This window comes from Triturus cristatus, chromosome 7, assembly GCF_964204655.1.
Source record: "Triturus cristatus chromosome 7, aTriCri1.1, whole genome shotgun sequence".
In the NCBI taxonomy this organism is placed as follows: domain Eukaryota; kingdom Metazoa; phylum Chordata; class Amphibia; order Caudata; family Salamandridae; genus Triturus; species Triturus cristatus.
This window is the reverse complement of record NC_140590.1, coordinates 132544367-132567556: the sequence shown is the minus strand read 5'-3', so window position 1 is coordinate 132567556 and position 23190 is coordinate 132544367. Positions and strand designations below refer to the sequence as shown.

General features: G+C 48.5%; 1 protein-coding gene across 1 annotated transcript in view; it reads left to right on the top strand.

Annotated features, from left to right (window-relative positions):
- The first annotated feature begins 7399 nt into the window (after positions 1-7399).
- LOC146809023 (lens fiber membrane intrinsic protein-like) overlaps positions 7400-23190 on the top strand; it is a 145572-nt gene continuing 129781 nt past the window's right edge. Inside the window, exon 1 of the mRNA XM_085615816.1 lies at positions 7400-7630. The gene's annotated coding sequence lies outside the window, so the exon portion shown is untranslated. The remainder of the gene's footprint in view (positions 7631-23190) is intronic.

Here is a 23190-nt window from a genome sequence, read left to right as displayed (position 1 = left end):
TGGGATGCCCTTTGGGATGTGCTTTTATCGGAAACAATGGAGGTGGCAAGTCTTTTGGTATCTCCTGAGTAGCCTTAGGTAACCCTTCGGCCAGAAGAGGATACATACCATTCATAAGGGCATTTCTTTGTCTGTCTACTTGTTCTGCTTTTGCTCGGGTACCTTCTTCAATTAATAGATTTTCTCGGACTTTATTTGAATTCTCCTTACTTTTCTCTTCCTGTCTGAGTGCTTTTTCTGTACGTCTATACGATTCTTTACGCCATAATTCAATGGCATCTTTCTGTGATTGTCTAGCTTTCTTTTTCCATAATTCTTCCTCTATTTTCATGATGCAATCTGCATCCCAGGTCCCAGCTGCGGGCCACCTCTGACTTTCTGGTAATTCCTTGGTGTAGTCTACCCATAAATCAAGAAATAATATGGCGTCTAGGCCATGTTTATGATACATGAAGTACCCTGGAGTGTCCCTAGGAGGAATGGGAACAGCTTCTTCGAGTACCCCTTTTCTAGTTTTGATCTGTCTTAATTTCGAAAAGAGCGGCATATTGAGAACTGATCTGAGACCTAATTTTGAACACGTTTAATACAACAAAACACAATAATGAACAGTCATTCACACCACAATATGCAGGACGTATTTAAAACATTTAACATTTAATATTTAATGAACAACAATGATGGCCATTTAGGGAACTAGTCACTAAGCATAATACTCGGCACTAACTAGGTATTCTGAATTATATACTAGACATACTAGATATACTGCTAAACAGTACAGATACACTGCTGAAACAGTGCAGACCGGATTTGTGTACCCAAACCCGTCTTGACCGGCACAACCTATGTGCACGTCAGAACGCCTCCCCGGCAATGGTACTCACCGGGTAGCTCGGAACGGAAGGCCTCGGAACTGAACTGAACTGGACTTGGACCGGACTGGACTCGACTCGAAACTTCGGAACTTCGGAACCTGGTGGGCCTCTGTATACCTCGGATCTTGCTCTCTCAGCTAGGCTCTGGTCGGGATACTTCGCACTTCTCACCGCCTCGTCTGGGTGTTGATCGCAGCCTCAGTTACCCCCGCTCGGCAGGAGGGAGATACAGGAAATCCTGTGGGTACGCGTTGTTGTCCGTCCAGCTGTGGCAGGAGACCGGGCCTGCAACGCACCTCCGGCGCGTGAGATGAGAAAGTGTCCCTATTCGGGCGCCATATATGTGGTAAATAATTTAATTACCGGTACTTAATTTGATGCGGAAAATTAATAAGAATAGCTCAGTAAAATAAGAGGCAGAATCCGTGGTATTAGAGATTCGGAACGGCTTTATTCCTATACAAAGGAACATAATTCAAATTATGGGCCTTCTATTCCATCACCACGAAAGTTCAGGAAGGAAGGAACAATACATTATTGACAGGTAATCATTTTTATAGAAGAGGCATTTACAGTGAAACAGATGCAGGAGGCGTAACAGTTGATAACAGAGATAAAGACATACATGCGTAACTAAAATGGGTGTAACTAGGCGTAACTAAAGAACGTCATTAGGTATGATGTCACAAATGGGTGGTTCCATGAAAGAATTTCGCAATGTCAGCAAAAATACTTGGCAGAGATGTGCGCGCAGCAGCATGACGTGTGATTTGACGTGCAACTAGGGGGAGAGAGGGACTTGACATTTAGCTCTACATGTGGAGACAGAAGTCTGGGGTTATGTCAACCTAATCCCAAATCATATCTAATATCCTATGTTTAAAGAACTGTGTTATCCAAAAAGAGAGGTCTCTTAGGATAGAATCTTATTCTATACTGACTATACTGACTGTTAGTGCGTGTACAAGCGTCTAAGTGTCTACACTAGATGCGAGGGGGTAGGAATATTCCATGGTAACAGGGCTATGAATTACTTGCATGAGGGCAGCGAGGCCTGGCCCTTTGCGCGGTAGCTGGAGGAATGTTTACCTAAACTACTAGACAGGAATGCATCGGATGAGGGGCGGAGGAGATAATCTTGAAGGTGAAGTACAGTTTTCTGGCAGGCTACGGGCTGGATCAGGCACCGTTAGCCGCGCAGGGAGTAAGACAAAGTTCATGGTCACAGATGCAGGCTCAGACTGGAGCTTTCAGAGGCAGAAGGCAGGAAAAGGCTTGGTGGCAGAATCAGGGCCTACTCGCCTGGACTGTAAAAGGGGATAAATGAACCATATAAAGCCGGTGGCCTTTCATACTTAGGAATAGAATATCCGGCCCATTCATGGCGGATCTGAAAGAGGACATGTTGACGGTGGACGCACATGTATTTGCGTCTTCATAACTGGAACTGGAGGGAACATACATGTACTTGTAACTTATACATGAAACCGTTGGGGTCCAAGATAGGGGACATAACCGACCATAAAAATCCATATTTCCACATTACTTCGATGTCTGACAGTGCTGTCTCCACCCGCAATGGGTCATACCTCTCGTGGCTGATTTCCGGTAGGCTCTGATGGCAATCTTCAATCCACACGCCATGGTGCTCTGCTCCTTCCTCGCCATTTTCGAGGCGGGGCGCTTGCATCCTGTTCGGAGTCTTACAGCACTGTCTCCTCTCACCATGGGCCCATCATGAAAACAAAATTGGGAGACAGTCAGCTACAGTTTGTGGTGGCATGATACGATATACATTGCTCAGATCCCATCCTCTACTTCACCCCTGCTCCTGGCAGGCTCTTCCTGTCCTGTGCCGCAATACGCCGGCGTATTACTGCTTTCTATGTTTGGACTAGCCAATCTCTCCCAAGGAGACACAATCCCTTTCGGTAAACACAGGACCTATTACTCCCGCTCTGAATTTTTTTTTTTTTTTTAATTAACCCGGACACTTGCCAGAAATGTGGAGCACAAATACCCCTATGAATGACAATTCGGTAATTCCATGCACTACCCCTTAACTTCGCACCTGGCTGTCTTCCTTAATATCCAGTCAACAGGATTGGATCAAATGTGAACAGCGTGTATGCGGATTGCTCATGTACACAAAACCATCCGGTAATTCATTGTTGTGTGGTCTTTGCAGCAGGCATGCTAACCCGAGGCGCTGCGTGCCGTGACTCAAAACAAACTGATCTTATTCCTTGGGAGTGAAATCACGAGTTGACATCCCACTGTTTTTTTTTGGTTTTTTTTTGTCCTTGTCCCCGTGAACCAGGTTATTAGGGGGCGCAGGAAACATAACCTCCGTATTGCTATGGGCTCCTCAATGCAGTACTATGGGCGACCTCTGCGCAACGTGCCAGACCACCCTGGGCACTACTTAGCTTGCAGATGGCCCTACCCAAAGGCGGCAAACGGTAGATCGTGCCCCTCGAACCTAAGAATGTGCTAATGCCACTTACCCAAGGGAAGTCATTCTTTATCTTATGAAATAAAGCCTGCTTTTTCAACCCCCATCCACTACAAGCCCATTTTCAGAGCGCTTACGGGGGCACCAGTTGCGTTAAAAGCAGACACGTTCATTTTTGTTTGACACAAGTAATTTAATTGAATTTCCAGAATACATACATGGCGATCCTAAAAAGCTAGGAATGGTATACCAAGTCACTGCCGGGATTTGAACCCCTGGCCATCAAGTGTGTCGCACAGGTCTTAGAAGCAGGCGTTTCACCAAATCAAGCCACTGCTGGATATAATAAATCTTTCCCCGCTAGAATATTTGGACCTATACGCCCTTCCGGCACGTGGAGACCAAGTGTCTTGCCCTGAATTACTGGAGGTGGCCGCGAACCCCCAGGCTCGCACCCCGGTGCCAGCCCCCGAGTCGGCAGACTAGCTGACGGACAACATCCCGCTCTATTTATGCACTCGCTGAATAAATCTTCCACAAAGGCAATTAGATGGGTGAATTCTATTGCCCGCCTAGTGCCTAACCTCAGGAGCACAAAAATCACCGGAGTCCTCAAGGCACTGAGTTTTTTTTTTTTTGACAATTCAAATTGCCGGAAAATTGCTCGAGGACGTGAATGGCTGCAGGGCTTTTTATCACACCATAAGCTTCGCCCTGGCCACATGTGTGTTGCATGATGAGGGCATTCTTTGTTAGGCACGGGTAGCTTAAGTGCTTTGCCCATCACCAGAGGATGATCATCGACACTGCCACTACCCTAAAGGCTTAAAGGAAAGACCGCTGCTCCCGAAGATCTGCTCAGGAGCACGCGGTCCCTGCAAAATTTTCCGATTTATATAGCGTAAACTCTCCCCGACCATTTGCATTACAGAGAGCCACCTTTTTAAACACACACGTCACGTGGCAAAGTGACGGGCACCCTGGTCACCAATTCGGGCACACTTACCCACACGCACAATCCTGCTAGAGGACACCGTTTCCAGAGCACTCGCACCTGGGCTGTGGACACTGCCTCATCCCAGTAGCCCACTACGCGCGTTCCTACCGGGGCCCCAACTCTCGGGGATGGACGCTCCAGCCTCCACTTGCGGGCAGCGCGGTTTTTAAAGCACGGAGGTGGCCGCGCGCTGCCTGCCCCTCTTTTCTTTATCTAGCATCTTTTCCATCGCCCGAACTCGACCCGAAGGTACTGGGGCGCCGCACCGACATTACACATTCAGTCTCTGGGGGATTAAGTGACTCGCAGGATGGGACGCAACCGCGAGGCTCGAAACCTGTGCTCATGCACCAAAGTCGGCAGTGCTGCCGACGGACCACATCTCTTCGAGCCCGGGTCTCGCGCCCCCCACTTCAGCGCGCTGCCTTCACTCCGAGCAAGGAATGCATCTACAGCACCCGGGAACAATGCCACGGTACTGTGACTTAACTTTTGCTGTTCTTTTTTTTTTTTTTTTTTTAACTCTTCGAGCCACCAGCGCATCGACTGAGTTTCCACTCTCCGGTTGCGCCGCTCGCCGCCGCTCCGATGTGCCGCCACAAGCGCTGCTGTGGCCTTGAATCCTGCATAATCCTCAGCCGTGAAAGCGAACCTTGTTCTCGAGCCCCCCTCGGGGGGCGGCCCCTGCCATTCTAGCTGGCTGCAGATAACGAAGAAAGGCCCTGGGCGGAATAGGTGCGAAGGGAGGGTGAGGAGACAGCATATTGTCTCGCCCCGTACAGTATCGGCCGGAGTGCGGGGCCGAGAGGCAGACAGGGAACACAGCCGCCCGCGGCATTACAAGCCCTCGGGGCAATCGACTCCATCTAGACAGGTTTTCAGTTCCGCGGTGGCCACGATTGTTGTCCATTTGAGGGACTCCTGTGAGGTCAGGGACACTCTCCAGCACCAGGAAGATATTAGGGAGTCCTATGCGTAGAGGGGGACTCCTGTACAATCAGGGGGTCTCCTGTAGACGGAGACTCGTGCTGTGTGCCTCAGCACCAACATTTCTCCTGCATAGTAAAAGGCTGAAATCACACGATGTTGGCCGAGGTCAGGACTCGAACTCTCTTTCCCAGTTCCATGCTAGGCCTTTTCCCGCCCTACTATGCGCGCTCTCTGTGCAGTTTTACGAAGTGCGAGCCTGGCCCAATGGTATCAGAGCGCTTTTCATGCTCACCACATTACATTACAAAGGGCCAGTTTTTAGGCATGGGACAATTACGCGATGTGGCCAGCACTTCTCTCCAGTACTACTGCTCCGTCAATAAAGGTGGTACGGGTCTGCACAGAATGCTGCACTTCCGACCATGAGTGCTGGCACTTCAGTCTACTTGCTGCTCGGCCTTGAATGAGTGAGGGGCCCAAAGCTTGTTATCACCTCATAGGCACTTAAGATAGGCATGCTTTTAACTTTGTTTTTAGTCTCTGTATACCTGTATTCACCAGCCCCCCTACAGCAACCTCGAAGGACACCATAGGAAGGCTCGCACCTGATGCCCGGCAACCGGACAGCCCTCGATGGACCGAGGGGGGGGGGGGGTTAGCGGTGCCCCGCTAATGGCATTCGCAACCCTCAGAGCTCACTCATAAACCCAGATACGCTTTCCTGGCATTTTTTGCCCCTTCCCATTCACTTTATACTCAACCCCTGCGCCTTTTGCGGGCACCGCGCAAAACTGCATCTCTACTACGAACCAAATTGAGGAGGTGGCACCCGCTTTACCTAACTCCTCGCTGCTTGAGCCCTTACCCTGCGATTGCTTTCGGCGCCAAGAACCTCATCTTCTTTGCCTGATGCCTGGGGAGCAGGGGGTCGCCACTGCGTCTCTCGGCCTCGGTCCATTCCGTCCTGCCATGTCCCAACGGGGGCCGCGCAGTCCTCCGACTCCCTGCACCTCTCTCATGGTAGCTGGATTCCTGCTTCTTTCTGCTGGCTCAGGGGTCCTTCTTTGCCGTTTCTTGGGTCCCGACGGTGGAGACGGCAGCCGCGGGAAAAACGGCTATTCGAAAGTTGTTGGCGCCGCTCCCCCAGCTCTCTTGTTGCGCGGGGGCAGTTCCTACCCGGAGTTAGGCCTCAACTCGCTACCTTGTTCCGACTGTTTTGTGCCCTGCCGCCTGGCAGGGGCTGGGCTGCGAGCGCCGTCTCCGTTACCTGCCCCAGTTGTTGGCCAACTCACCCTGCCGTGCGGCATCCCAAAGTGAGTGGCCCTATTCACACACACCGTCCATCGGTGTGTCTCCATATCCAACCCTTGTACCCGTAGTTCCTTTGGTTTTCGTCAGCACTGCGACGCTGCTGCTCCCTAGGTTTGGGTGGGTGGGATTCGAAAGTTGTTGGCGCCGCTCCCCCAGCTCCCATGATATGCAAGTGGGCAACCACAAGGGGGGAGCGTCGTCTTATATCTCCCCTTCCTATTGTTCTTGGTAGGGAGAGGGCGGGAGCCTCAGGGCATTCCGGCCTGCTGCGCTTCCCGCTGGTAAAACCAGTTCCGTTCCTTGTCGGGCTCTGGCGGCCATTATGGCGCCGGCCCTCGAGCCCCCTGCGGGGGCGGCCTCTGCAAGAAAGATGGCAAAGGGCTCTCATGCAAGTGGCGGTACGGAAGTTCAAATCTTTTGTGTTCCTCTACAGAATTTGCGACATACACACTAAGAAGATGAAAGCCAGTAGAACAAATTCACACGTGGCAGGCTCTGTGCTGAGCTGTGCACCAAAGTCAGGCCTGGCAGAATTATTGAAAGCAACCGCACTCTGCAGGGGGCCATGCCTAGAATGGAGGTGTGGGGGCATGGGCACAGTGGGTCGGGGCAACCCAACCGACCCTGGAAGCCGTCCCTAGACTGAGGGCCGCCATGGGAATGCCACAGGGGCACCCTCGCCACTCAGCGCCTTGTCGGCTAAGTATCTGACTGACACACCCCAGCCCTCCCGGCCGGGCCTTGCAGAGGGCCCGCCTCATGGCGCACAGGTGTCCACGCACCCGTCTGCGTCTGGTTTCAGTTTTTACCTTACAGACCTCTTAGTGAAGTCTTCTTCGTGGGTCCCTGGCTGCCGGCTTCACCTCCTGCTTCTCAGCGCCTCGGGCCCGCATGTGTGACATGCGTCAGCGGCCACATCCTCAGTAGCCAGACCCACTGTCAGGGGCTCGCTCACACATCAAGAAGGGGCGAGGAAACCATTTCCGCCCCTCTCGCACTGTCTGCAGTTTGGCACAGACTTCAGAAGACTGCCTGAGGCGCAGACGGCTGATTCCCCCAGAGGTAAAACCAATCAATATTGTAAGAGTGAATGAGGGCTACAGAAGCGCCTTAAGGCGCTTGGTACTGGAGGGGTGCGTTAGATGTTTGTGAAAGGAGCAGGGAAGGCGCGGGGGCATAAAGATCACTGCAGCAGTGCGCATTTCTAAACGGCTCACTGGAAGTTCTCTGGGACTGTGGTGCGGTAATACCGCAGCCGGTGAATACCGGTCCGTGTGATACTGTATTTACCACGTGCTGCGACTCTGTCGCATCATTTCGGACTTAGCCTAGGAATTGGCATCACACTGAGAGGGCATGTTTCGCCTTGTTCTCGGCTGCACGAACTCAGAATAGTTTTTTTTGTCTGCAAACATTTCGTCCTTTTTACCTCCTGTAAATGGTGTGGGCAAAACGTGGGTGTGCTGTAATTACCCCTAAAACATGGGTTCCCGATTCGGGTACAGCCGTAATGCCGGCTGGAGTCAGCGCACTAACATCCCTTGTATCCTGCCAGGCGGATGAATGAAAGATACGACTCTGTGTCGATCCGGGGCCTCCCCCCAGAGGCTGCCAAGATGACACAGTGTGTGGGATGTAAATGCCCTGGAACGCTTCAAGATGCATGACACATGCACACACTGAGGCCGGGAATTTACATGGATGTTGTGTTTATCGTGTGGCCGCCGCACGGGCAGCTTGTAGTTGTGTTATGTCAGCCTCCCTCGGAACCCACGGAAAAAGGAAATGTGAACAGATACAAAGCGTTGTCACATATCCAGGATGGTTGTGCGGTGCTCTTTGACAATCGAAGACTGAACCAGGGACAGGTCACACCAACATCTGATCAAACTGTGATGCGACAAACACCCTCATCTGACTATAGGATGGAAGGTTTCAACTACGGCCTGTAATCTAGAAAGGGCGACCCTTAGCATGGATGCAGACGGCTCTAGTGTCGGAGAGGATTGTGTGGCGAAAGGTTACTGTCACCACATAAACAAGGCAAAGAATTACACTTAACGCCCTACGGAAATGCACTTCTTACCTGCTTTTCAGGAAACTGCTAAAAACGTTTTTGTTCTAATTACACTCACTAAATGATACCGACTTCTTCCTCCTCTCACTAGGTAAGCGCCGAGATGCCCCCGGGTGAGTCGTGCGCTATAGAAGAATATCTAACACAACATAACATGACATGCTAGGCGTGGCTGCGAGCTGGCTGCACTAGGACACATCACATACAATAAGAGTCACAGAGCTGCCCCATGACTCAGGTGTCCAAAATAGCATAGGATAAACCGCACCCTGTACCCCTTAAATGAACGAATGTTTTTAATTAAGACTTTGGTAATTGTTGGCATGTATCATGAACCCAGAAGGTTTGGAAGCACCTCGGGGTTCCTATATTCATGGTGCCTTCAAAATGAATACAAACAAAATACAATGCCAATAGCTCAAACTCGCATAACTGCGAGACCTATTGCATTGCAAATGCTTGTTTAGGGTGACAGTGAACATGTTGTAAAGACACCATGTGTCTCTGAAGACGCGTGAATACGTGAAATACCCTGGCATCACCATAGGCGAGGAGAGGTGGCAAAGGGCGACACATACTGTAATGTAACAGGCTAAGGAAGTTGAGGGAAGTGGAGTGTGTGAGCAGAGAGCAGGGAGAATACTTTTTGTAAAACATTTTTTTGCAGTTTTAAATAGCGCGAACTTGACCCGAAGGTATCGAATATCAGAGCACATTACATAGCACCAGTTGCATTACATGAGGACACATTCATTTTTGTTGGGCATGGGGACAATAAGTGATTTGCCCAGAATCACAGGATGTTCAGCGTCATTGCCGAGACTCCAACCCAGTTTCCCAGATTCGAGGTCGACCGCCCTAGCTGTTAGGCTACATCCTCTCCCCAGATACTGTCATTTAGCTCTCATAATCTTCAGTAATGTGGAACAAAATTCAATGAAGCATGCACATTCAATGTAGCATGCTTGAAAAAACAGTACATTTTCAATGTCACTTGAAAAATACTTCACATCATTTTTTGCTTTTAAATGTGTCGTCGTGTTCGGTCTATTTTCAGAAACATGTGAAAGCACATTTATTTAAATATAGAAAACATTTATTAAAGTACACGTGAGATGCACGCTAGTTGAGAAATAAACCAACGGTGGCAGCATGTATGTGGGTTGTGGCCTTGAGCTCCCTTCTGTAATGCAACTGGTTGGTCCCCGCCATGGACCCACACATTCCCCAAAGAATGCTCCCTTTTTTACATAGAAGTACGTGTTCTTCATTCATATGTGGAACCTCTTTTGCTCTGGCACACTGGTAAAATCCTCCCTCCAGAGGTGCAAAATGCAAACTAAAGCTACGGTGGTGAACGTGGTGCAAGGGGTCGTTTGGGAATTAAGGGGTGAAAACTAACCTACGGGATCACACACTATACAAAGGGAGTGGTGCTTGATTGACCACACCCACCTTCGTGAGTGTACTTGGCACGTGCTACCTGGCCCGAGAAACCTATAGCCAATCACACTGTGCTGACAGGTAGCCTGTGATTGTTCATGGGTTAAAGTGCCTGCACTGCGAGTCACACTTGCAGGTATAAGTGCAGGCCCTGCTGCAGGAGAGGAGGGTGTCAGTTTCACAGGCCCCAGTCTATAGGGGAGAGGGAAGCACAACAGGACTGGCTAAGCCACTTAGCAAGGGGGCGATGGGAGAGTGTGTGTATGTGCATGTGTGTATCTGTATATATGCGTATGTCTGTATTATACATCTGTACACGTACATCCACATATGTGTGTGGTGGTGTCTGACGGCCACCCGCTGGTATTTGGAGGCCATAAACAACTGACATGTTGTGGCCACACCTCTTACCACACCTTTAAATGTGGGTCATGCCTTATAGTGCCCTCTGTATAAGGTGATCCTTATCGACATATTGTGAGCAATAATTGAGTTATTTTGGTTGGTTCGGGGTGTACTGGTGTCCATCCTGGCCTAATGCTAACCCCACCATATAGTGGCCACACCTGGCTTCTGGTTGGTATCCTGTGTACGATGGGCCTCCTTGACATGTACTGGCTACCAGTAATGTATAACAGGCATCCCTGCTATATGAGTATGAGACACTGGAAAGTGAGGCCGTTGTGGCTGACAATGGGTGGTAGTATATGCATGCGCTTGATGAAAATGATACGCTGAAATTTGGGGGTCTAAATATGTGGATTTAATACAAATTAAGATCTGGCATTTGGCTTACCCAAAAAGTTATTATAAAAAATTACAAGTTTTTTTTTGGGGGGGGGGGGATACAAATGATGTACCCAGTGTGAAAAGTTTGTATATGGAAACCAAATGTGAACATGTTCAGAAAAAGGAAAAGTAGTGTTGGGTGACATTCATGAATTTCAACAAAATACTTAAAGTTAATGTTTGAGAGATAATTCATAGAGGATTGGAGACACGTGTTGCTTGTTTATTATATGTGTTCATAGTTGCAAAGCACCCACTGTGATGACTGTTATCTCATGACTCATATGGCTCGTGTGCAAGCAATTCAATATCTAGGTTGATCCCACTTTTTAGGAAATTGCCATCACTCCTGTTGTCTGATGTCAGAGTCTGTATGACTGGTGTACCCAAACCAATATGTCTGTTCTATGAATGTACATGGTGGTGGTAATCTGAGGGGCAGTTCTAGTGTCTGAGCCGGTGAAAGCAGTCTACTCAAAGAGATTGGAACCTCTATGTAACTTTTTATTTTCCCACTCTGTCCCTTCCAAGTACATTATGAGTCATGCTATATTGCCAAAAAATCTTCATTGGCGGGGCAAGAAAATAAAATGATGTGCAAGGTAGAAGCGAAGCAAGATGCCCAGGGTCACATGGTGCTGAATTGAGCTGCCACTGGTGATCCAACCGTGAGCCCTGGGATTTGGAGTCAGCCGCTCCCTAGGTACACGCTATCATAGAGAGCCTCTGCCTTGCAGGCTGAGACCTTGAGGTTTTTTTTATGGCGCACAGCATAATGTATATTCTCTTTAAAGGAGGTATGGCCTTACTGTTTGGGCTAGACTATATCCCGTGGGGGAGGTCTAAAAGCTTTACATATATCTGTGATACTTCTTTTTTTGTGCTTACCTCTTCTTGCGTTTGCTAGCGGGACACTTATAGGTTCACCAAGTTAAAAAGTCTAGGGAGCCTACTGGGAAGATGGAAAATGTCTGACCTCTTCGCTTCAACCCCATTTGTGCATGCGGTTGGTTAGTCTGAACAAAGGAACGATGGAATGGAATGCGCCCATTGTAATTACCAGTGGATAAGATTCATTTAAGAATCTACACCGGTAACAATGTGCTTTTCCACCACTGGCATTTTTTTTTTATTTCAAAGAGAGATTGGTAACATCTCTATATTTGTCTTGGTCCACCAATATTAACCTTATATAGTGCTTGCTGCTTCAGTCTTGTAACTTTACGGTGCTGTAAACAGTGGGTGCTTCTCATCCCGTGTATCGAATGCGCTCTTTGTATTGGTCTCAGATAGATGAGTGTAGGCGTCGTCATTTGGCTTGAAGATTTAATTTATGTATTCATCAATCAATCAAGAGTTTGTTAAGCGCTACTACTCACCCATGAGTGTCTCAAGGTGCTGGGGGAGGGGGGTTCGCAGTTTCCAGTCCACCAAGCAGGGGGTCTGTCGAAGATCCAGGTTTTGAGGTTTTTTGTGAAGATGGGGAGAGATGTTTGTCTGAGGTGGAGCGAGAGAGCGTACCAGGCTCTGCCCGCGCGGAAGGAGAAGGAGCGACCGCCTGATCTCGTCTTTCTGGTGCGGGGGACCATGGCGTAGGAGGGCTGGGCTGATCGTATGGTCCTTTGGGGTGTGTGGAATTTGAGTCGGCTTTTCAGGTATGCTGTTCTGGTGTCGTGGAGGGCCTTGTGAGCGTGGGTGAGCATCTTGAAGGTGACTCTAGCTTCGATGGGGTGCCAGTGGAGTGTGCGCAGGTGCTGGGAGATGTGGCAGTGTCTTGGCAGGTTGAGGACCAATCTTGCAGCGGGGTTCTGGATCTTCTTTAGCTTGTGTGTGAGGTTTTGTTTATTCCGGCGTAGAGTGCGTTGCCACAGTCGAGTCTGCTGGTGACCAGGGCGTGAGTGACGGTCTTTCTGTGTTCGATGCATGTTTTATGCATTTTTCAATAGCGTGGACATTGCCCAAAAGTGCTAGAGAGCTTTACAGTAGAAATAGATCATCACGTAAGGTACAAATTTACATAATCCGAAGATGTTGATACTTTAGAGTATAAAAGCAGATCATTACATAAGACTCAAAATTACATTATGCGAAAACGTAGGCACATTTAACAAACCACGAACATTGGAGAACATTGGTGTGTAGTGAATGTTTTAATTACATTAATGTGCGTAACAGGATTTTGATTTTGCCACGTTCAAGATGGACTCTAATGAAAAGGGGGCAGCTCATTAAATCTCAAGTCATCGATCAGTGCATAGAATAAACCAGACAGGTCTGAAGAGGGGGGTAGAGGTTACCTAAAATGTTTTTTAAGGATTAGAAGTACATTTCCAAACTGGTAGTGTATCCGTTCAGAGGAAAAGCGCTTCCTGAGAAGGATTGAGACATAAATCGTTCCTGATTAAATGTCGGGGATTCTAGCAGCAGTGCCTTCTGATATCTTATGTTTGTCAGCTAGGGAACCTGGAGTAGATGTGTGTAGGGCCTTATGTGTGATACAAGGCGTCTTGTACATGGCCCTGGCCGATTTCCTGAGCAGATGCAGCAGACGCATTAACCCACTAAGTCATTCTGGCTGAATAAACTAAAATCCACTCTATTAAAAGTACACTGGGGGGTGTGGCCAAGCAGCGATCCATGATGGCCGCGTAGAGTAGAGCTCCGCCGCCCGACCTTTCCCAAATGTCTATCCGTCACATTTATCCCCACCAGCCGAGAGTGGATCCGTCCATCGTAACTTCAGCCGTCACCATCCCGCCTGCTCCGTCCCGTGTCCAACGCCGGGCGCCGAAGCTACGGGGACTGGAGCGGTGAGGCCTATCTGCCGGCCTGAAGCCGGGACACACAGTGCGGCGAGGGGCCGGGGCGTGGCTCAGCTAGGCTGGGGACATCACGCGCCGACAGGGGGCCTGGACTGTATTGCCGCTTTGAAGGACTGCAAGCCGCGCTATGAGGATGTGAATGCTGCAGAGGCTTGGAGGCGGGTGAGGCCCGGTGACGACGCTCCATCTGGCAGGAAGGGCCTGGATACAGTGCCGTCCTCCGTCGAGCTGCAAAACGGTGCCGCGAGGGCTGGTGGCACATCATTTTGATCCCCCCAACCCACTGCGGAAATTTGGGACAGTGGTTGCTGTGTTCTGAGCTGGGGAAGCCCACTGTGTTGCAGTTGCGCAAGTAACACCGGCACAGACCCAGGAAGAGTTGCGGCCGTATGAGCAGCAGCCCGAGCTGGGGCAGAGGCGGTCCTGTATATTATCACTCCTGGGATATATGGATGGGGAACCCTCCCCTGGCAGACAGAAAGAGTGCAAGTCCGAGGGCCGGTATCGACCCAGGAGAGAGGGCATTCCGGGTCTAGAGAGGCTTGTATCTCAATCCTGAAACCAGGTTCTGCACTCGCAGCCTCAGTACATGGTGGTGGGATATCTGAGACTGTGTTGGTTCTCCCTTCGCCTGAACCATTGGGGCCTGTGGATCCACTGATTCGCCAGCCAGTGGAGTGCAACCTGCAGCCTGTACAGATGCCTACCCTGTGTAACCTAGAAGGGCCTGAGTAACAACTAAGCTGCATAATGGATCGGAGCAAGGGCTCTGGGGCCCGGGGACTCAAGGTGGCACAAGCCAACAAACTGGACCGTTACACTGTTCCCAAAGACTCGCAACAGAGCCGACTATCTGGAGGGGCCTCCCAGGGGGGCACATGTGAGGAAGAACAGGAATTGTCACTGAAAGACGTCATGGACGCTATCACTGGAATAAAAACCTCCCTTGAACATAAAATGGACACCATAGCTCTCGAAGTGAAACTCATCAAGGCGGATCTGGGGAAGCTAAACAAGAAGGTCAAGCAGGTGGAGATCACCGCCGAGAGTCTTGTCGGAGATGTCACACAGCTCCAAGGAGAAGTCCGTTGTCTACAAGACTTCCGCAAACTCGCAGACCTAAAACTGGACGACTACGAAGGCCGTCTGCAGCGCAAAAATCTCCGCATCCTGAGTGTTCCAGAGAAATCGGAGGGGCAGTCCCCTGACCTATTTGTTGAGGACCTTATCCTGAAGCATCTCCAGCCCAAAGGCCTCAGCAAGTTCTTTGTCATCGAACGGGCACATAGGGTCCCAGGTGGCCGTCCCAACCCGGGCGCTTCCCCGCGGACGATGCTGGCCAAAGTTCTGAACTTTCGGGACAGGGATGTCATCCTCCAGCGTGCCAGAACAGGGGCCACCCTCCGCTATGGAAATGCAGACATAACCTTTTTCCTGGACTTCACACTGAGGGTACAAAAGCAGAGGAGGTCGTTCCTCTCCGTGAAACGAGTGCTTAGAGACAGAGGACTGAAATATTCGATGTTATTTCCAGCACCTCTTCGCGTTGAGGCGGATGGAAGGGCCTGGTTTTTTGAGCACCCCGAGGCAGTGGCAGACTGGATTGAGCACCGTGGAATGAGGAGCCCAAGCGACCACGTCGGAAGGGAGAGCGAGGACAATCGCCCTGTCTGAGGAGAGGGCCGTATTGACATTTTTTTCTGGATTGAGTATGTTGGGCCTGGGGCGGGGTGGGTTTTGGGTGGGAGTTCCTTATATCTGATCCTCCACGGTTGTGGACCCTTTTAGACTTGACACACTTAGTTGAAGAGGATGTATACTTGACTTGTTGGGGATAGGGAGGTGGAGCGCTCTATTTCCCCTTTTTCTTCTACTTTTAGTTCTTTCGAGGGCAACAGGCATTCTGCAAGTTTTCGATGGGTAGTCCTAGGCCCAGAGTGCAGGGCAGCGGGGTGGGGGGTTGTTGGGTGGGGGTGTTTTGTTTGATTTTGGTTATATTCACTGCATCAGCCTCACCTATAGTACCTCCTGCAGAGGAAGTCAAAACTCACACCGCTACTCCTGTAACGGTAGCAGAGTTGTCTCCTAATCAGTCATGGCTACACAGAGAGACGTAGGAATTAACTTGTTAAGCTGGAATGTCAATGGGTTAGGAGACAAGATCAAACGCAGTGTTGTTCTCCAGTACATCAAGCGTAAGGCCCCCGATATCGTAATGCTTCAAGAAACCCATCTCATTGGAAATGCATGCAAAGCCCTACATAGAGGGGGCTACATAATGTTGGATCATGCGGGATTCACCTCCAGTTCACGAGTGGTGGGTATTATGATGAAGAACTCCTTTCCCCTTGTGGTACGGGCAGCCTGGACAGACGACCGGGGATGGTGCTTCGGGGTCTCGGGCACATGGGAGGGACGCACCATCAAACTCCTTTCAGTATATGTGCCGACTGGCCTACAAGCCACCACTTTTAGAGATTTAGGGACTATATTGCTAGCTATTCCAGAGAGTCTGTTAATACTGGGAGGAGACTTAAACTCAGTAGTCTCGGGTGAGTTGGATCGACATCCCCCCCGAGCAATGAGCCCCACTTCATGTTGGCTTCCTGAATTTCTTGAGACCTTGGGGTTGGTGGATTGCTGGCGGACCTATCACCCAAACACAGTGCAACACACCTTCCATTCCGGGGCACATGGGAGCCTCTCACGTATAAATTATTTTTGGGTCCCCACGTCCCAGATTGCTCACATCCATGATATTAAATACCTGGCCAGGGGTATCTCCGACCATTCGCCAGTTTGGCTTCACGTGGTTCTTGATTATAAACAGGTAGGACGGGTGGCCCCCATCAACCCGTAGTATTTCAGAGATACCATAATTCGCAAAGCGCACCTCATAGCAATAGATAATTAATTTATTGAAAATGAGGCATCAGTGGACTCCCCGCAGTCACTTTGGGAAGCCTTCAAGACGGTGATTCGGGATCAAGCCCTATCCCTAATCTCGGGCAAGAAGAAAGACCACCACAGAGAGATAGTGGCGATTGAGGCGGAAATTAGCCAATTAGAAACTGACCTGGATTCGGAGGTCACACCCGATAAACTCCACTATTTAAAGCTCCAACAGCACGAATATAGAACACTGGCGACTGACCAGGCAAGGGCCTTGGGAAGAGCTGTGCAGGGATGGCTATATGAGGTGGGAGATAAATCCGGGAAACTACTAGCGTGGTTGGACAAGAAAGAATGGGCAAGCCGACTAGTGCTGGAACTTCGAGGGGAGGGAGGTAGCCCCCTTACTGATCCCCAAGGCATTGTTGACGAGTTTGCTGCCCACTTCTGAGCTGTCTACTCTTCAACAACTCCCTATTCCGTAGAGGACTCCCGTCAGATGTTAGCGGACATAACGCTGCCCAAGCTCTTAGCAGATGACCGTGAATTTTTAGATAGTAACATATCTAACGAAGAAAGAGCAAAGGCGATAAGGTCCATTAGATCGGGAAATGTCTCTGGCCCTAATGTAGCACAAAATTAAGTCCCTTCAAATCATGACGAGGCTCCTAAAAACCCTTAGTCACACAACCTCACAGTTGCCCTCGGGGTGAGAAGGGACCTCCCCTTAAAGGCGACCACTGCATGGGAGTAGGGGGCTGGCTTATGTTTCTGCCTTTTAAAACTCAAGTATGCCAAGCAGGGTCCTAGCTATGAATCAGGAGGTAGAGTGGCGCTGGGGTCTAGGTTTACAAGAGGCCAGTAAAGCCTGTATTTTACTCTCCAGGCATGGGACTGGGCTCATTTCCTTACTTGCATTAGGACACATGGCACATCCGTTACGCCACTGATGTCAAAGCAGTTCGAAGTGGATCACTCTTCCCTTACTTTAATCTGCGCTCCGCCTTTCAACTTTCTAATGCTGACAAGTGCGTGCACTGCACACACTCCCCTGCCTGGGTGTTGTTGATAGAAGATGAAGTGTCGTCTGGCTGCCTGTCTCAGTGTTGCGAGGGAGTGCTACGGGAGGGCTATTTTTACCTCAAACCATCGCATAGATCCAGAACTTAGTTTCACTGGAGAACAAGCTGTCACCATTGCGCAAAGGCGGGCGCTTGTTTATATTTGCATCTCGCTTTCTCTTTAAGAATAGCTGCCGTCCCACCCTGTGAGTGGTGTGTGGGGCTGCAGCTATTGTTAAAGTGAAAGTGCGATGCAAAAATAAACACGCGGCTGCCATTGCCAAAGCTGACTGAAAGAAAATAGTGCTTTCCGCCTAAACGAGGAGACCATGTAACACTGCAAGTAAAATATCCAGTCCTGATGGGCAGTCACAAAAGGAGACAGGGCGGTAACAAGGCGGGACTACGAAGCCTCATTATCAATTGGAAGCCAGCATTGACCATGGACAAGGACGCCAGCCAATGAAAAATATGGGCTTTCATGGCACTTCCACATCTGTCCCTACTACAATATGCCTTGCAGAGCGATCAGCGCATGCCCTGCAACGCTAGGCTCGACCTAAAAAGGGCACCTTGTACCCGCACTCTTTACCTAAACGATGCTAACACTGCATCTACCATACACGCCTGACTTGAAAGCGGAGCCTGGAAGGAAGAAAAACACATTCCTTGTGTTGTCGAGCGCCTCAATGTCAGACGAGTATAATAGGTTGAGGAAACTGAGAATTGTAGGCAGGCACGTTGTATAAATGTACCATATGTAATGTGAAGGGTGAGACAGGTAGTGTCGGTATGATGTTTAAATGTGTAGCATGTGATGTAAATGGTGGACCAATTTTCTGAGTTAAAACAGGAGACCCTGTGGTAGTATGAGGCTCATGTGCTGTGTAGGGCAACGTCAGCTACAATTAAAGTATTGATCTGAATCACGTTAAAGAAAACACCTTTTGTAGGTAAAATTGTGCATTTCAGATGCTGTACATGCAAGTATTCTCTGCTATTTTATCGCCTTCCCTTATGACCAAAATATCATCTTTGTAACAATTATATCTGCGGATCACCGGTACTTCGATGGGCGGCACTTTAGCCCCCACTATGGCTTATCTTTATATAGATTCATATTCAATAATGAATGAATGAATTGTTCTAAAACACCACTGCTACCATAAATTCAAAAATAATTCAACACATAACTTTTAAAAAAATGTAATACATATTAAATAGAAATGTTACTGTGGGAAGCTCTTAAGAGGGTCCAGAATTGAGTCCGGGTGACCATGGAGCATAGTCTGTGATGCGTTACTGTTAGAGCACAACATTCACCGAAGCTTCTTGGAGCTAAAGTAAACGCACAGTCCACAAGGAAGACACTTCCCAGTTGTAGAGATGAATGTTCAGAAGTCTTCTAAATTTAATATTTTTTTTTAGCCCGAAGATAACTTGGAAGGGAGTTCCACATTTTTACTCCAGTCACAGAAAAAGCTCAGTCTCTGACCCTGACTGTTCAGGTTTTATGCACTGAACCAATGATTGATGGTTTGACTGAAAAGCGTGTAAAGTACTGAGAGACTCTTTTGCTAAGAAAATCTGGTGCTTTTTCATAAAATATTGTATGTGCCATTATCAATGATTTATAGACTTCCTATTCTCCATAGGAAGTAATGTATCAGCTATAATAGCAATGAAATATCAGCGCCTCTAGCAGTGGTGGACGCCACAAACAAAGGGTGGTTGGGCGGGTGTAGGTAATGCGTGAGGAGAAGCGCATGGGGGAGGACGTGCGGGGGTGTTAGAATATAAACTACAAAAAAACATATCTTAAGATGCCGGCACCCGCCACGTCATGCTTCCTCTTCTCTTTCTTGTCCCAGAAGACAATGGGACCATCACATCACAGACTCCCATCCAATCCTGAGCGGGCTGAAAGGATGCCCCGCTCAGGCCTGGGAGTGTGTGGGGGATTCTACAGCCGTCTGTTCAATGCAGCCGGGCTGGAGAAACCTAAGTGCACATGTGTGTTTTGGTCGGCCTCAGACGGCCAGCCAAATACATATGCACACTTAGGGAGTGCACATAGCACTCTTCCTCCCGTGCCCCTCCCCGCCCCTCCCTACACAAGCTGGCTCAGAGCCGTAAAATGGAAAATAAAACGATGCCAGTACATCGTTATATTTTTCATTTGCTGGCTCTGAGCCAGGCAGCGCAGCATTCTAAACCAATTGCAATTGATGGATAGTTAATTCAGGAGAAGAAAGGCGAATGAGTACCCTAATCCAGCCTGGATTGGATAAGAGAAGTCATCGCTAGAATATGAAAATGATCTTCAATAAAAAGAGAGACGTGTCCTCAAAGTTTTCAGGTGTCAGAAACAAATTGGTCACTTTTGTTGGTTAACAGATTATTGATGTCAATGCTCTAATTAGGAACAGATTTAGCAAACAGAGAACATGGACTCATTTCACGGGGGCAATCTAAGAACTTCGATATAAATGGTTGATCTGAAGTTAGCAGAAGCCCCCTTTTAGATTGATTGAGTTTCAGAAAGTTCTTGGACATCCACAAGTAAATAATAGGCAGTCTTTTCTATAAGGAGCAGAAACATCCTTATGACATTTCTTCCACTATAGGCTAAAAAGGAGCTGAGTATCTGAGAACATAAAAAATCCACTTCCATAGCCAAAGAGTGCATCTAAATATTAAATAGTATCAGGTATGAAACAGAGCCCTGAGGGACCCCACATTTTAGGATTCTGAAGTTAGATCAAAATGGATGAAGGACCATTGATTGTTGTCTATATTTAACAAATAGGGTCAGCCATTTAAGATGAGTTCCTGGAATACCAATATTTTGAAGCCCCAGACATCATTATAAAGTGGATAATGGACAACTTGTTGCTTGTTGTTTTTTGGCAAATAGTATGTATTCTGTTTAGGGGAAGTTGAGCTTCAGTCAGATCTGAGTGTGATGCGGGTGTCTTTAGAGTTGCGTGTCATCAGTGTGTTGATGCATTTATAGGTGGTGAGCTGAGAATAGCATCCAAAGGGGCTCCAGACAGAGGTTGAAGATGGCAAAGGTCATGATGGAACCCTGGGAGGCTCCATAGTTGCTGGGGATCTTCTGGGACCCAGAGGTGCCCATGTGAATAAGCTGGTACCAGCTGGATAGGTATCGTGAGGCGCAGTGAAGGATATTACAAGAACATCCCACTCAAGACTTCAGGGTGTAGATAAAAATAGAATAGTCGATGGGTTTAAAGGTGTTCTAACAACATCAGGATCTATGGGTCACCTTTATCTGTGGTCAGGAGGGCGCTGTCTACGATTCTTAGGGTAGCTGTTGCTCTACAGCAGTGAGATCTGAAGCTAGATTGGTCGACATGCAAGAGACGGTTGACACTGATGTCATCTTGGAATTGTGCATATACTGCTTATTCAATAATATTGTAGATGAAGGGAAGGTGATCCAAAGACCTGTAGCGGGCGGGGTCTTTTAAAGTCTAGTGTGGGTTTCTTTGGGTGTGGGAGGATCATTCCTGTACTGAGAGCTTCTGGGAAAGTGGTCTTCAAAGATGGAGGCATCAATAACAGTAACTATAGATGAGAGCTGCTCTCTGAGAAGGCTTTGATGAATGACCAGGGTAAGGCATCATCTTCATAGGAAGTGATTTGAGTGGGTTGAGGAAGTTGAAGAAGTGAGCATTATCTGCAACAGACCGAGGTGTGAAGGAGGACCGAAGTGCGATGCACTGCGGAGGGGTGGGTGTCAGAAGTGAAACATGCAAGTATATTTGACTTGCTGTCAGGTTCTTTGCATTTTTTTCACTGAAGAAGTGGTTGAAGGCATTGGACTTGTACGTGGGGAGTTAGATTAGAGGGCCAATCAGGGAGTAGTGCTTGATTGTCTTGAAGAGTGTTCTGCTTCCGATGGCAGCTTCATTGACGGTGTTGCGATAGTGCTGCGCTTTGCCTAATATGTTGAGTTGTCTGAGTGTTGCATATGTCTGAGGTGCTCTATTAGTGAGTATATATGCTTTATGGAATTGTAACTCTTGCCAATACTGTGCACAGTGCTGTCTAACTTGATATATACTACCCAAGGTCCTGTATCAATAGAAGTACGCCCTATATGGTAGTGTACCAATGATGTCCACCGGTCAGGGTGCTACACTACTAGTGGGCATATACTGCTGTATATGTTAGTGAATATTTGTCAGAGTGCTATTTCAAAGGCTCGTCAATAAATCCTTTGGGCAAGATTTATCAACACTTTGCCACGGTGCAACGTCAACAACTGGGAGGCAGCCAATCGCATTGTGCTGATTTGCGAATTACATTTCAGCACAAAACCTTTTTTTTGCATTGTGATTTTTCATGAAATTGCCTAAAGAAGTGCAAAGTCGCACTTAGCACTTCTTTGTGTCAGTGAGGCGTCCCTTGAGAGGCACATGGTCATTCCCATGCTTCCGCCCATGGCTTGGCAGCCGGTCTCCTGCTCCTCCCCACAGCAGCAGGCTTCTCTATAACCCTAGAAATTGCCCCAGCACTTGATAAAGGCAGCACTGTGGTGACACTTTGTTAAATGCATATTTGCTGGAAATTGTTGCCAGACATCAGTTGTATTCATTGCAAAGAATAACTGAATACATATCACCAACAGAAGAGCAGTGTGGTGTCCTGCTCTGCTCCTGTCCTTCCTCGGTGTAGGTTTACAGAGCTTCACTGAAGTCAAAGGTGAACTGGTAGTAAGATGCCAGGTGCCAGCATGTTTCCAGAGGTTGTGACAGATCACTCAGGTGCTGAAATACATTCACTTATGTGTGTGTGTGGGGGGGTCAAACAATTCTAGTGCAAACTCTTTTCTGTGGTACGTGCCATGGTAATGAGGCATTCCATAACATTAGTAGTGTCAGTATCAGGCCTCCCATAATATCTATTGCATGTTGTGAGTTCTTTGCATGGATCAGATACACGCACAGCTTGCTCCTGGGGTTGTCACTCTCCTAACTGAGCTTAACAGAACCCCTGCAAGGTCAGAAGCTGGTTTCTGCACAACTCAGATACTGAAGCCACAAACATGGGGACCGAAAGAGTGCTCTAAACGTTCTTATGTGCATACACGTGTACTCCAAACGTACACTCATCACTCCTGGGAGTGAGGTATTCCTGTAATAAGAAACTATACAGATGTCCACTTGGAGTGCCAGTAGCCATCTTGTTCACTTCGGGTACAGTTAAGGAACCAGGGATGAAGTCAAGCAACAAACTAGATGTCGCTCAGCTTTAAAAGTACAAAATCAGCCCGTATGGTTCTAAAAAACTAGGCGGTGAAGCATGACTTGAGGAAGAGTGGACCTGTTGCATTCATTTATTTTGGTGGGTATGTGGAAGCAAACAAATCCTCTAAACCTCCAGTGGCCTAGCAGCCCCCCTACTTGTTGGTAAGGATCCAACAGCACCCCCATACACTGTCTACTAGCTCTTCCTGCGGCCTTGAACGTTGACCTTCCAAATGAACCTCTGAACTTTAATGATTCTGGT